Below are 12717 nucleotides of genomic sequence, written 5' to 3'. Positions count from 1 at the left end.
CACTTCGTGTTCCACCACCATATCAATAACACAGTTTTCATACACACTCAGGACTGACTTATTTTTTCAAATGTTATAAAAACTGAAGATGAATTGGAGTGAGGAACAGAACAAAGCCACACCAGAAACACAAATTTGTACTACGGTGGGATAGACAACTGAAGTACGTATTGTATAGCTAGTAGGTAGTATAGACAGAGGAATTCACCCAAGGGAGCAGATTTTCAAATTACGGTTCATACTAATTCATAAAATTTAATAATTTCTCTGAAATATATTGAATGCTTATGTCACACGTAGTTTTATCTTTTCCCACTGGCTCCTAAGCAATCCATCACACACTCCCAGTCAACCAAATACAGTGCTTATACAAAGAGAAGGGAAGAAAGAGATAGACTGTGGGAGGGTGGGCAAAAAATTTAGTTAAAGGCTTACCTCAAAAGTATGAAGGCTTTCACGGCCGGTGTCAATATAATAAAAATCTTCCGGGCTATTATGCCGCGGTCCACTCCTCTCGTTTCTTTCATACGTTTCGACTACTGCTGTGGTAGTCATCTTCTGTGGCATCGTGTAGATACGCTCTCCTGTATCCCGCTGGCGACTGCCAGCAGTAGTAGTCGAAACGTCTGGAAGAAAAGAGAGGAGTGGACCCTGGCATAATAGCCCGGAAGATTTTTATTATATGTTTACCTCAAAGTCACATATTTTCAAAATAAAGAGGTATAATTAAAGGTAAGAAATTAAAACCTGAAGCAAATCGTGGCGGTTCAGGGACACACCTTGTAACACTGGATATGCAGTCACAATTGAAAGCTGTAGCAAAAGCAAGAAAGTTATAAATTATGGGTTGTAAGGCTAGCCGTGAATGGCTCACATGTGTTTCGGAATAAAATAAATTTCCATAGGAAAATTAGCACTGAACTCATGTCTCCCAGCCAGTTATGAAGAAAATATTGTGAATTTCCACAGAGTTCTTATTGGTTTGCACCAGTGAAATTATATTTAATTCGCAAATTGGTAATGTAGATCAGATGTATTTACTGGGCTGTACCAAGACGACGATGTTGACGGAGGAGGAGGAGAAAAAGAAGAAGAAAGGTAGTCCGTTATAACGAGCAAGGCATATAGTGAGAACCCTGTGATAACAGTTTCTTTTATGCCACTTGAAAAATTTCTATATTAAACTGTGTAATATACTCCAGTTACACTGAGAACCCTTTCACTGTTTCTTCTGTTGTTATGAATGATTCATGTGCATTATTTTTCTGTCATCGATAGTTATACACCACAGCATTTATATTGAATATGATTGATCATTACTGTCAACTCACAACTCCAAACATACATGCAAGTTCAAATGAAAGGGAAGAACGTGCTATTGCAGTAAGTGCGTACAGTATATAACATGGCCAAAAGCAGTTGTTAACTCATTAAAAATAAAGGCTGAAGTAAACAATCACTTAATTTTAATGGTTAGTACTGAAATGAAGTAAGAATGTGTTACTTCTCAAGATATGATAGCGTGCATCACAGATTTCAGTTGTTAGGTTATAGTCGTGAATCTGCTAAAATTTTAGAAAACTGGGCGAGTTGGCCGTGCGCGTAGAGGCGCGCAGCTGTGAGCTTGCATCCGGGAGATAGTAGGTTCGAATCCCACTATCAGCAGCCCTGAAAATGGTTTTCCGTGGTTTCCCATTTTTACACCAGGCAAATGCTGGGGCTGTAGCTTAATTAAGGCCACGGCCGCTTCCTTCCAACTCCTAGGCCTTTCCTATCCCATTGTCGTCATAAGACCTATCTGTGTCGGTGCGACGTAAAGCCCCTAGCAAAAAAAAAAAAAAAAAAAGCTATGACCATTGCCCTACTGGAGCCTGAAGTATGTTTTAATGATAAATGCATACTAAAATTAGGTTAAGTGATGCTGTATGTGTAACTAAAATTACTATAAATGATTGCCACAGAAACCTTATGAGTGATACTATTTTAACTTTTGAGAATGAAATTGAACATCAGTGTTCACATAATAGGCAGAATTTGAAAATGACTAACAAATAAGCTGCAACATGGAATTAATGCGCAAAAATGTAAGTTTTGAACTAGGCCTAAATGAATATCATTTCATACTAATTTTAATGTCTTTTTTAATATCTTTTCCAACTTTGACCAAAAAAAATTGGCCACAGCGACAGTCTGCTATAGCTAATACATTTTTCGCTATAACAGGCTTTCAATTATTAATATTTAACAAAGCTATATATGTATAGTAATTAAGAAAATTTTTTTTATTTCTCTTCCTAAAATTAGGGTATGAGCATTATTCATTATTCAGTGGCAGGGATTAATTACATATACAGTATATGGTAACTACAACGTACTCAAACTCTCCTATTACTAAGACCAACAAATTATAAATAAGTTAATATGGGAAGGACAGCTGATTCAGAAATTGATGGAATCACTAGAGGGAAGAATATACTAGACTTGGTGCTGGTAAAACCAGATGTGCTCTATAGTAAAACTGAAGTAATAGATGGTATTAATGATCATGAAGCTGTTTTTGTCGTAGTTAAAAATAAATGTGATAGAAAGGAAGGTCTTAAAATTAGGATTATTAGGCAGTACCATATGGCTGATAAAGCAGGCATGAGGGAGTTTAAAAAAAGTAACTATGATCGGTGGAAAACGATAAATAAAAATGTAAACAGATTCTGGAAAGGGTTTGAAGCCATTGTTGAGGAATGTGAAAACAGTTTTGTACCTTTAAAGATGGTAAGGAATGGTAAAGACCCACTTTATTATAACAGAGAAATAAAGAGACTAAGGAGGAGGTGCAGATTGGAAAGATATAGAGTTAGAAATGGCTGTGGAATTAAAGGAGAAATTGAAGGAGCATACAAGGAAATTGAATCTAGCAAAGAAGTCAGCTAAGGATAACATGATGGCAAGCATGGCAGTCACACAAATTTTAGTGAAAATGGAAGGGTATGTATAGGTACTTTAAGGCAGAAACAGGTTCCAAGAAGGACATTCCAGGAATCATCAATGAACAAGGGGAGTGGGTGTGTGAGGATCTGCAATAGGCAGAAGTATTCATTCAGTGGTATGTAAAGATTGTTGGTTATAAGAGGAGGTGACTAATACTAAAGAAGTATTAAAATTTACTTATAATAACAATGGCATTTACAATAAGATACAAAAGTTGAAAACTAGAAAAGCAGTTGGAATTGGTAAGATTTCTGGGAATATACCTTTTGAAGACAATGGGTTGGGATATAATACCGTATATGAAGTACTTATTTGATTATTGTTTGCATGAAGGAGCTATACCAAATGAATGGAAAGTTGCTGTAGTAGCCTCTGTATACAATGGAAAGGGTAATAGACAAAGTGAAAATTACTGGCCAGTCAGTTTGACATGCATTGCATGTACGCTTTGGGAAAGCATTATTTCTGATTATATTAGACATGTTTGCAAAATTAATACAGTAGAACCTCGATAATTCGAAATCGGTTAATTCAAAGTCCTGCCTAATTTGAAGAAGCTCTCGTTCCCGGAAACATGAGGTACGGTTTTGCATGTTATTTAAATTGCTTAATTCGAAATATGGATAATTTGTAATTCAAAGAATAATGTCGGTCCCATTACCGAAATTCAGACTTTTAATTAAAACTGCTTTTATATTATATTTTTATATATTTATATATTTGTTCAGAGTAATTTAAATTTCAAATTTATCTGCATCATGATAGAACGCATCTTCCAGAACGTGCTGGGATAGATTTCAGTATTTTTGCTCACTTCGGTGTATCTACAGTGTGCTTCATATTTGCTAAGTTTGAGTAAAATCGTAATTCTTTTGTATTCAGCGTTTTAAGGAACACCATAATATTACTTAGTAGGCAGTGTGCGGAGAAGCAGAATCCGTAAACACCGGCGATGCCGATAGTTGGTGAAAAAGCGTGGCTCATATAATCAATTCAAACGCACCGAATATTGTCATTGCCGATGAAACTGCATTGTTTTTTTTTTTTTTTAAATGCCGATCTGAAATGAGCTTGCGGTTTTATAGGAGGGAAGTGCCAGCTGGGAAATCATACAGGGGGGGGGGGTGTCATTGCAGTGTGTTGTAATGCACACGGAAGCGAGGGACTTCTTCCCCTTGTCATAGGGAAGTTTGATAAGCCAAGATGTTTTAAGGGCGTCAAGTGCATTATTTGAATAATATAAATGCACCCTGTTGGACACATTTCGGGTATAGATTTTTCCAAAGGCATTTGAAAGGTTTAAACTGTGAATCAAGGTGATTGCATGCATTAATGCATCTTAGAATACTTTGTGACGTGGCAAGGGTTTGTATTTCTGAATTACGAGATAAGTACCATGGCAGGAAATCGTACAAGGATAGGTGAGTCACTGTACTGTGTTCGAATGCAGGCGGAAGGGAGAGACTTTCACCCCTCATCATAGGAATGTTCGATAAACCACGATGTTTTAAGGATCGGGTGTCCGGCTCTGCAGTGTAGGGAGCACTGCTACGCGTCCGCCTGTCACCCGGTGGCCCCAGGTTCGATTCCAGGCCGGGTCAGGGGTTTTTAACCGTCCGTCGGTCGCAACTGATCTGACAGGCACAGGCTGAAGTCATCGGTGGCTACCGCTCCAATGCGCGTACCTGCAATGCTCATCCTCTGACTAGCCTCGCTCCTTGCCACATTCATTAGTCATGTGACAGGCAGTCTGTGTTTGCTCGCTCCATAAGCCAGAAGTGTTCCAACTGATCTGGTAGATCATTGCGACTGTTCCCGTTGCGATTGGTGTTTCAAAGAGATGCAAACAATTGCTGTTCTGTAAGTGATTAAATTATTTTTTTACCCTAAGTTTGGTGTAATTTCCCATGTAATCATGTAGATGGTGCAATATAAGCCTGGTGCCTCACAGGCACATTGCGATTACTTACGTCCCAATTTCTCTTTATTTTAGATTTACCATACATTTTGGCCAGTAGGAAGGAACATTTTAACTTAAACAGAGCAGAAGATGTGGAGGATGTCCAGCGACTTGCTGGATCAAGATGATGATACATTACATGAGAATTTTGAAGACAAAAGTGACACAAACAGTGGCGAACTTCTGGAATCACGAGATGGTGACTCGGAAACAGAACGAGATGACAACAGTGATGCTGATGAACAAGGAGAATTAGAGCCCAGTGCTAATTATTACGAAGGGAAAGAAAAGACAAAATGCTGTACAGTGCCGCCATCCCAACAGGTCCGCGCCAGGAAACACAATATCGTGCGATATCTACTGGAGTTATAGGACTAGCAAGGCAAGCTAAATCACCACTTGACTCCTGGCAGTGTTTATTTACGGAGGAAATAATATACACTATTGTACCTTACACAAATCAATAGTGGACTACGTGAAACAAAATTTTACTTGTGAAAGGGATGCTGAGCTTACAGACCAGATAGAGATTTTTTTGCTAGGGGCTTTACGTCGCACCGACACAGATAGGTCTTATGGCGACGATGGGATAAGAAAGGCCTAGGAGTTGGAAGGAAGCGACCGTGGCCTTAATTAAGGTACAGCCCCAGCATTTTACTGGTGTGAAAATGGGAAACCACGGAAAACCATTTTCAGGGCTGCCGATAGTGGGATTCAAACCTACTATCTCCCGGATGCAAGCTCACAGCCGCGCGCCTCTACACGCATGGCCAACTCGCCCGGTGATAGAGATAAAAGCATTCTTTGGCCTAGGTGGCAGGATCTTACAAGGGGAATAAGTAGAGCCTTGAAGATCTCTGGGGAACTGATGGAGATGGTATAGAAAAGTTTGCACTGGTAATGAGCCTCAGGAGACTTAAGTTCTTGATTCGTTGTTTAAGATTTGACGATCGCCAAACCCGTGAAGAAAGAAAGGAACATGATCGACTAGCGCCTGTGAAAAATATTTTTATGTGGTTTGTGGAGAGCTGCATGAAATCATATAGTTTGGGTAAAAATGTAACTTGAGATGAAAAGTTGGAAAAAAATATTTTTATTTCACGTGTTGTCACCATGTGTATTGAATTACACAGAATTAAATCACAAAATGCTAGTGCTCTCTGATTACTGCCCACTTAAACGACACAGATTTTATTTTGTGTCAAAAATATTAGTGTTCTTGTAGAATCCTTACTGGTGGATGCATGACATGTTTAGCCCTGTTTATGATATTTCCCATGTTTGTTGTTATTGCTGACACGTATGCACATAGTTTCCGCTAACACAAGATTTTCTATGTGATTAAAATTGTAAATACAGCAAAGATACCTAAAATTTTGAAGAAAATAGTTGGTTACAAAATGTGGCTCATTTTGGAATCAGAACTTCGCTAAACCATTTTTAACTGGCTCAAACACACCTATATAACATAAGGAGTACTTCATAATTGCCCATTTGAACTTCCCGAAACTTATACGTGGGGGAACTTTATATATATATCTTTATATATTGCGACCGACGGAAGGTTAATTGTAAATGATTAATACCCCAGTCCTGAGGACTGGGTGTTTGTGTCATCCTTAATGTTCCTTTCCTCACATTCAACACTTTACACTTCTGCCATTTCCAAATACACACAGGTTCACAATATGCCCCAAATAAATAGCATTTCAAAAAATAATTATAAAAAAGGGCATCAGGTACTTTCCATGCAAGTACAGGACATCTAAAATGCATTCAGTTCAGTATCAATGAATAAAGGACTTGCTCAGGGAAGCCAGCTTAGATTTCTCCTCGTCTTTGAATCATGTTTTTGTCTTCTTTCGTTGCGTGAGGTTATGTTTGACAGTGAGTTATCCAAGTGAATACTGTATTGTGAATTTGAATACTGTAAATGCACCTTGTTGGATACATTTTGGAATTCTTTTTTTTTTTTTTTCATGGCATTTCAAAGGTTTAAACTTTGAATCAAGGTTAATTGCATGCAGTACTGGTCTTAGAATATTTTTTGATGCAGGAATGGTTGGCATTCGAAATCACATAATTCAAAGTCCGATTTTTTCGTCCCAGTGACTTCGAATTAACGAGGTTTTACTGTAACTGGTTTGATATATGGCAGTTCGGGTTTAGGAAAGGTTATTCCACTGGAGCTCAACTCTTAGGATTCCAGCAAGATATAGCAGAGATCTTGGATTCTGGAAGTCAAATGGACTGTATCATGATTGACCTGTCTAAGGCATTTATAGGGTGGATCTTGGGAGACTACTGGCATAAATGAGTCCACTTGGACTAGACAAAAGAGTGATTGAATGGGTTGCTATATTTCTAGAAAATAGATCTCAGAGAGTTAGAGTAGGTGAAGCCTTATCTGACCTTGTAATAATTCAGAGGGGAAATCCTCAAGGCAGTATTATTGAACCTTTATGTTTATATATATATATATATATATATATAAATGATATGAGTAACAAAGTGGAATCAGAGATAAGGCTTTTTGCAGATGATGTTATTCTGTATAGAATAATAAATAAGTTACAAGATTGTGAGTAACTGCAAAATGACCTTGATGGACAGCAGGCAATGGTGTAATGATAAACGGGGTTAAAAGTCAGGTTGTGAGTTTCACAAATAGGAAAAGTTCTCTCAATTTTTTATTACTGCGTTGATGGGGTGAAAGTTCCTTATGGGGATCACTGTAAATACCTAGGTGTTAATATAAGGAGAGATCTTCATTGGGGTAATCACATAAATGGGATTGTGAATAAAGGGTACAGATCTCTGCACATGGTTATGAGGGTGTTTATGGGTTGTAGTAAGGATGTAAAGGGGAGGGCATACAAGTCTGTGGTAAGACCCTAAATAGAGTATGGTTCCAATGTATGGGACCCTCACCAGGATTACTTAATTCAAGTACTGGAAAAATTTGTTCTGGGTGATTTCCGACAAACAAGTAGCATTACAAAACTGTTGCAAAGCTTAGGCTGGGAAGACTTAGGAGAAAGAAGATGAGCTGCTCTACTAAGTCGTGTGTATAATACCAATATAATTGCTCCGTTATTGGACATTATAAATTTTCCAGCTAACTCATTTATGGTTGCCAGCGTTTTGCCCCAGTGTGCTAATTGGGCTCATCGGTTGGTAAATAGCACACCTACCAAGATAGATGGCCAGTGCATACCATGGAGGCCACTGCGTAGGCTACTACCGGCAGTCCCAATGCACTATGAGAGACTTTGTCTCATTTTCAAAAGTTGATGCCTGCCTGGCCATCAGATGATATGGATGTTGATTCCCATAGGGGACCTGAAATATATGTCCCGAATGAGTAATTTATATCTATATATACAGGGTGAAGCGAAATCCGCGCACTCGGGCATCGCAGTGCGACTCCTCACATGCCAGCAATAAAAAAATGTATTTCACAAAAGTTCGTCCTGAAAGTATACCAGGCAGAAAAAGGACGTTGAAGAGTGGCAATCTGGCAACACTGTAACCGCATGTACGGTAAGTACCTCTGTCAGCAAATATAATCTGTGCCGTACCGTTGGTGCAGTGGATAGAGTTTTGGGTTGGCAGGCAGGAGGTCGAGGGTTCGATCCTGGGTTGAGGCGCAATTTTTTATTTACTCATTTCCATCGGACATTACATACTGTAATACAGTAAGACACCATACCTTAGGTCACATGTATCCTACATTTACAACATTTTGTAACGCTGAACACAACAAATACTTTGCTAGGCCTACTGGTAACGCAAGGCCCTAACGAAATGTAATTGACCTGAACGAGGCAAGAAAAATAGTTGGCACTAATCTATGAGACCATTGGAGGAGGGTACAAAGAAAACTGGTTTCGTACCTGGTATATGAAGTGGTGCGAATAAATTCACGCCCACAATGTGGAAAGGGCATCTTTCAAAGCTGACCAATGAAAACGATTGTTCGTCCATTTCTAGGATCGTAGTATGTAAGTGCAAATGGTTTCTAGAGGACCCGCTGCAATCGCTGTTGACAATTAAGTTGCCAGATACCATACCACCTGGACTACATTTACGAAATAAAAAACATACGCTTCAATCCAGGATTGACCCCTCGACCTCCTACATGATAACCCAAAACTCTTTCCACTGTACCAACTGTACAGCACAAATAATATGTGCTGACAGAGGTAGTTACCCTACATGTGGTTACGATGTTACCAGATTGCCACTCTTCTACGCCCTTTTTCTGCCGGATATACTAGAAGGACGAACTTTTGTGAGGTACTTTTTTTATTGCTGGCATGTGAGGAGTCCCGCTGCGACGCCCGAGTGCGCGAATTTCACTTCACCCTGTATAAAATAAGAGTTTTGTCTGTACATTGCTCAGAATTTAAAAAGGATGGTATTTCTGTATCAGTCGTGTCCACAGTAACAAGGAAATGGACTTTTCAATTTTCCGTAATGTCTGTTTGTGTGTGTGTATGTACACGCATCATGAGAAAACAGCTGAAGGGAATTTAATTTAAATTGGTATGCAAAGTTGGGAGATAAGTCGCTAAAATCTAGGCCATAAATAATTTTATTCATGCTGAGTGAAATGGTTGTTTATGGGAAGGCCTAAAATTTATTTCTCAAATATTTATGTTATTAGTGATCGTATCTTGATGAACATCAGTATGCAAAGTCGGGATGATAAGTCGCTACAATCTAGGCTATAAATAATTGTATTCACACTGAGAAAAATGGTAGTTCAGAGGAAGGCCTAAAATTTAATTCTCAAATATTTGTTATTAATGGTCCTATCCTAATGAAAATCGGTATTCAAATTCGGGGAATAAGTCACTATAATCTAGGCGATAAATAATTTTATTAACACTGAATGAAATGGTAGTTGGGAAGGCCTAAAATGCAATTCTCAAATATTTATGTTATTAGTGGTCGTATCGATAAATACTACATAGCTAAAGTTATATAGTATTAAATTTCCGATCATTTATATCTTATACATTGTTACCAACTATGATCACAGAGATATTCATGAATTTGAATATTTGTTACCAAGTCCATATCAGCACCGAGTCACGAGAACATGGATAAGCAGAATTTAATGAAAATCTGTATGTAAAGTTGGAGAATAAGGAACTACAGTCTACGCTATAAATAATTTTATAAGACGTCCTAATATCACAGAGTCGATAGAAAACTAAATATGAAGGCCTACAATATAGAAAGCTCATAAAATTGATCAACAATAACATTACATTGACCATTGTTTGTTGTGATGTGCTTTGTGTTTTCTGTTGTCACTCATGTCCGATAGATAGGATTACTCATCTCCAACAGACAGGATTACTGCTGCATACCGAGTTTTTTTTTGTTCGCTTTACGTCGCACCGACAGAGATAGGTCTTACAGTGATGATGGGATAAGAAAGGGCTACGAGTGTGAAGGAAGCGGCCTTGTCCTTAAATAATGTACAGCCCCAGCATTTGCCTGGTGTGAAACTGGGTAATCAAGGAATACCATCTTCAGGGCTGCCGACAGTGGGGTTCGAATCCACTATCTGCCGGACGCAAGCTCACAGCTCCGTGCCCCTAACCACACGGCCAACTCGCCCAGTTGTACCAAGTGTAACAGCCTGCCTGAATATTGGCGGGAAGTAGCTGGGGATTTAGATAACTTTCTTCTTTATCATGCCATTCTTCTGGTTCATAAATTGTCTGATACTACTGGTACGTAACACACTGGTTCATAACAGCATTCGAGCTATTCAATCCCTACTCTGAGGCACTGATTGGAATGAGGAGTTTGCATATTTCACGGAAAAATAGCACAGGAGCGTTCACGGCAGTCTACGGCCTGGTCATTCCAGCTATGGAACTTTGGACTGTTAGATCGGCACCGTAGTAGCCTACTGGTCGTTAAAAGTGAGAAAATGTGCAGTTTTTCATTTGATCAAGTATTTTATATGATAACATTGCTTTTAATCACTACTTGTAGGCACTGGCAGTGCTAATGCACTGTGAGAGAGTATCATTTTCAAAAGTTGATGCCTGCTTGGCCATCAGATGATATGGATGTTGATTCCCATAGGGAACCTGAAATATTTATCCCGAATGAGTAAATTTATATAATATCAGTATAATTGGTCTGTTATTGGACATTATAAATTTTCCAGCTAAGTCATTCATGGTGTTTGCCAGCGTTTCACCCCATTGTGCTAATTGGACTCATCAGTTGGTAAATAACACACCTACCAAGACGCATGGCCAGTGCATACCGTGGAGGCCACTGTGTAGGCTACTTGGAGCCACCGGCAGTGCCAATTGCACTATGAGAAACTTTGTCTCATTTTCAAAAGTTGCCTGCCTGGCCATCAGATGTATTGATTCCCATAGGTAACCTGAAATATTTGTTCCGAATGAGTCATCATCATCATCATCATTTTGTAGTTCCAGTTTCCCAGGTACTGCTGGCGAGCCTCTTCCATTCTGTCTTATTGAGATACGTTCTGTTATTAATGACATCCTCCAGTGTCCTTCCCCAATCTGCAATGTCCATCCAGTGGGTTCTTGGTCTTCCCACCATCCCTTTCCCTGCCCCATGTCAGTCCAAGTTAACATATGCTGTCCTTGTTGGCTCAATCCTCATTACATATCCAAACCACCTCAGTCTGGACACGCTGATCTGATCTAACAATGATGTAACAATCCCAGCTTCCTTCCTAACCACATCATTCCTCAACTTGTCCAGTTTGGTTTTTTGAATTGTGGACCTAAGGAACTTCATCTCAGATACCTGCAAAGTTGATGAGTTTTTCTTAGTGAGGGTGCAGGTTTTAATACCATAGGTTAAGATTGGTATGAAGTACTGATTGAACATCACCAGCTTTGAATTTTTTGGTACTTTGGGAACCCAGAGGAGTATTTGTACTTGTTGTTAAAAGTGAGAGTTCTTCTGCACTCTATTTGTCACCTCCTTTGTGGCAAGTGTATCTCGAGATATTACACTAATGAGATATGTAAAGCTTTCCACACTTTCTGGTGGGTGGTTTTCTAGCATGATGTTTGTTGGCCGTCCCTCTCTCTTTATTGCCATCACTACTGTTTTGAGTTCGCTTATCTTGAGTTTGAACTCCTGGAACGTAACCTTCCATTCATTGAGTTTACTTGTTCCTCAGTTTCTCCCCACATCATAACATCATCAGCAAAGGCCATTGCATTTAGTTCACCAGAGGTTTTCTTGATGTTCTCCATTATGTCATACATGATGGTGATAGACAGTAACGGGGATAGTGCTCTGCCTTGCTGGACTCCACTTTCGATCTTGAACCAGGATGAATATCTGTCACCTAATCACATGCAGCTGGTACAGTTCTCATACAGTATCTGAACTTTCCTCGGGGCTTTACGTCGCACCGACACAGATAGGTCTTATGGCGACGATGGGATAGGAAAGGCCTAGGAGTTGGAAGGAAGCAGCCATGACCTTAATTAAAGTACAGTCCCAGCATTTGCCTGGTGTGAAAATGGAAAACCACAGAAAACCATCTTCAGGGCTGCCAATAGTGGGATTCGAACCTACTATCTCCCGGATGCACCAGTCCCTCTGGCACATTCCTTTTTCTCAGGCATTCCCATACCTTCTCTCTTGCAATGCTGTCATATGCCTTCTCAGTGTCAAGGAAAACCATAAACAGATCTTTGCCTTTTCCCCAATATTTTTCCATCAACATATGGACACTGAAGATTAGG

The 12717-nt window shown here is 39.3% G+C and overlaps 1 protein-coding gene across 3 annotated transcripts in view; it reads left to right on the top strand.

Annotated features, from left to right (window-relative positions):
• The window catches only part of ppan (Brix domain-containing protein peter pan), a 159257-nt gene that overhangs the window by 115226 nt on the left and 31314 nt on the right, over positions 1–12717 (top strand). The window lies entirely within an intron of this gene.

The sequence above is a fragment of the Anabrus simplex genome, chromosome 1, assembly GCF_040414725.1.
Source record: "Anabrus simplex isolate iqAnaSimp1 chromosome 1, ASM4041472v1, whole genome shotgun sequence".
NCBI lineage: Eukaryota > Metazoa > Arthropoda > Insecta > Orthoptera > Tettigoniidae > Anabrus > Anabrus simplex.
The sequence above is the reverse complement of the archived record's forward strand: the minus strand, read 5'-3'. Positions and strand labels throughout refer to the sequence as shown.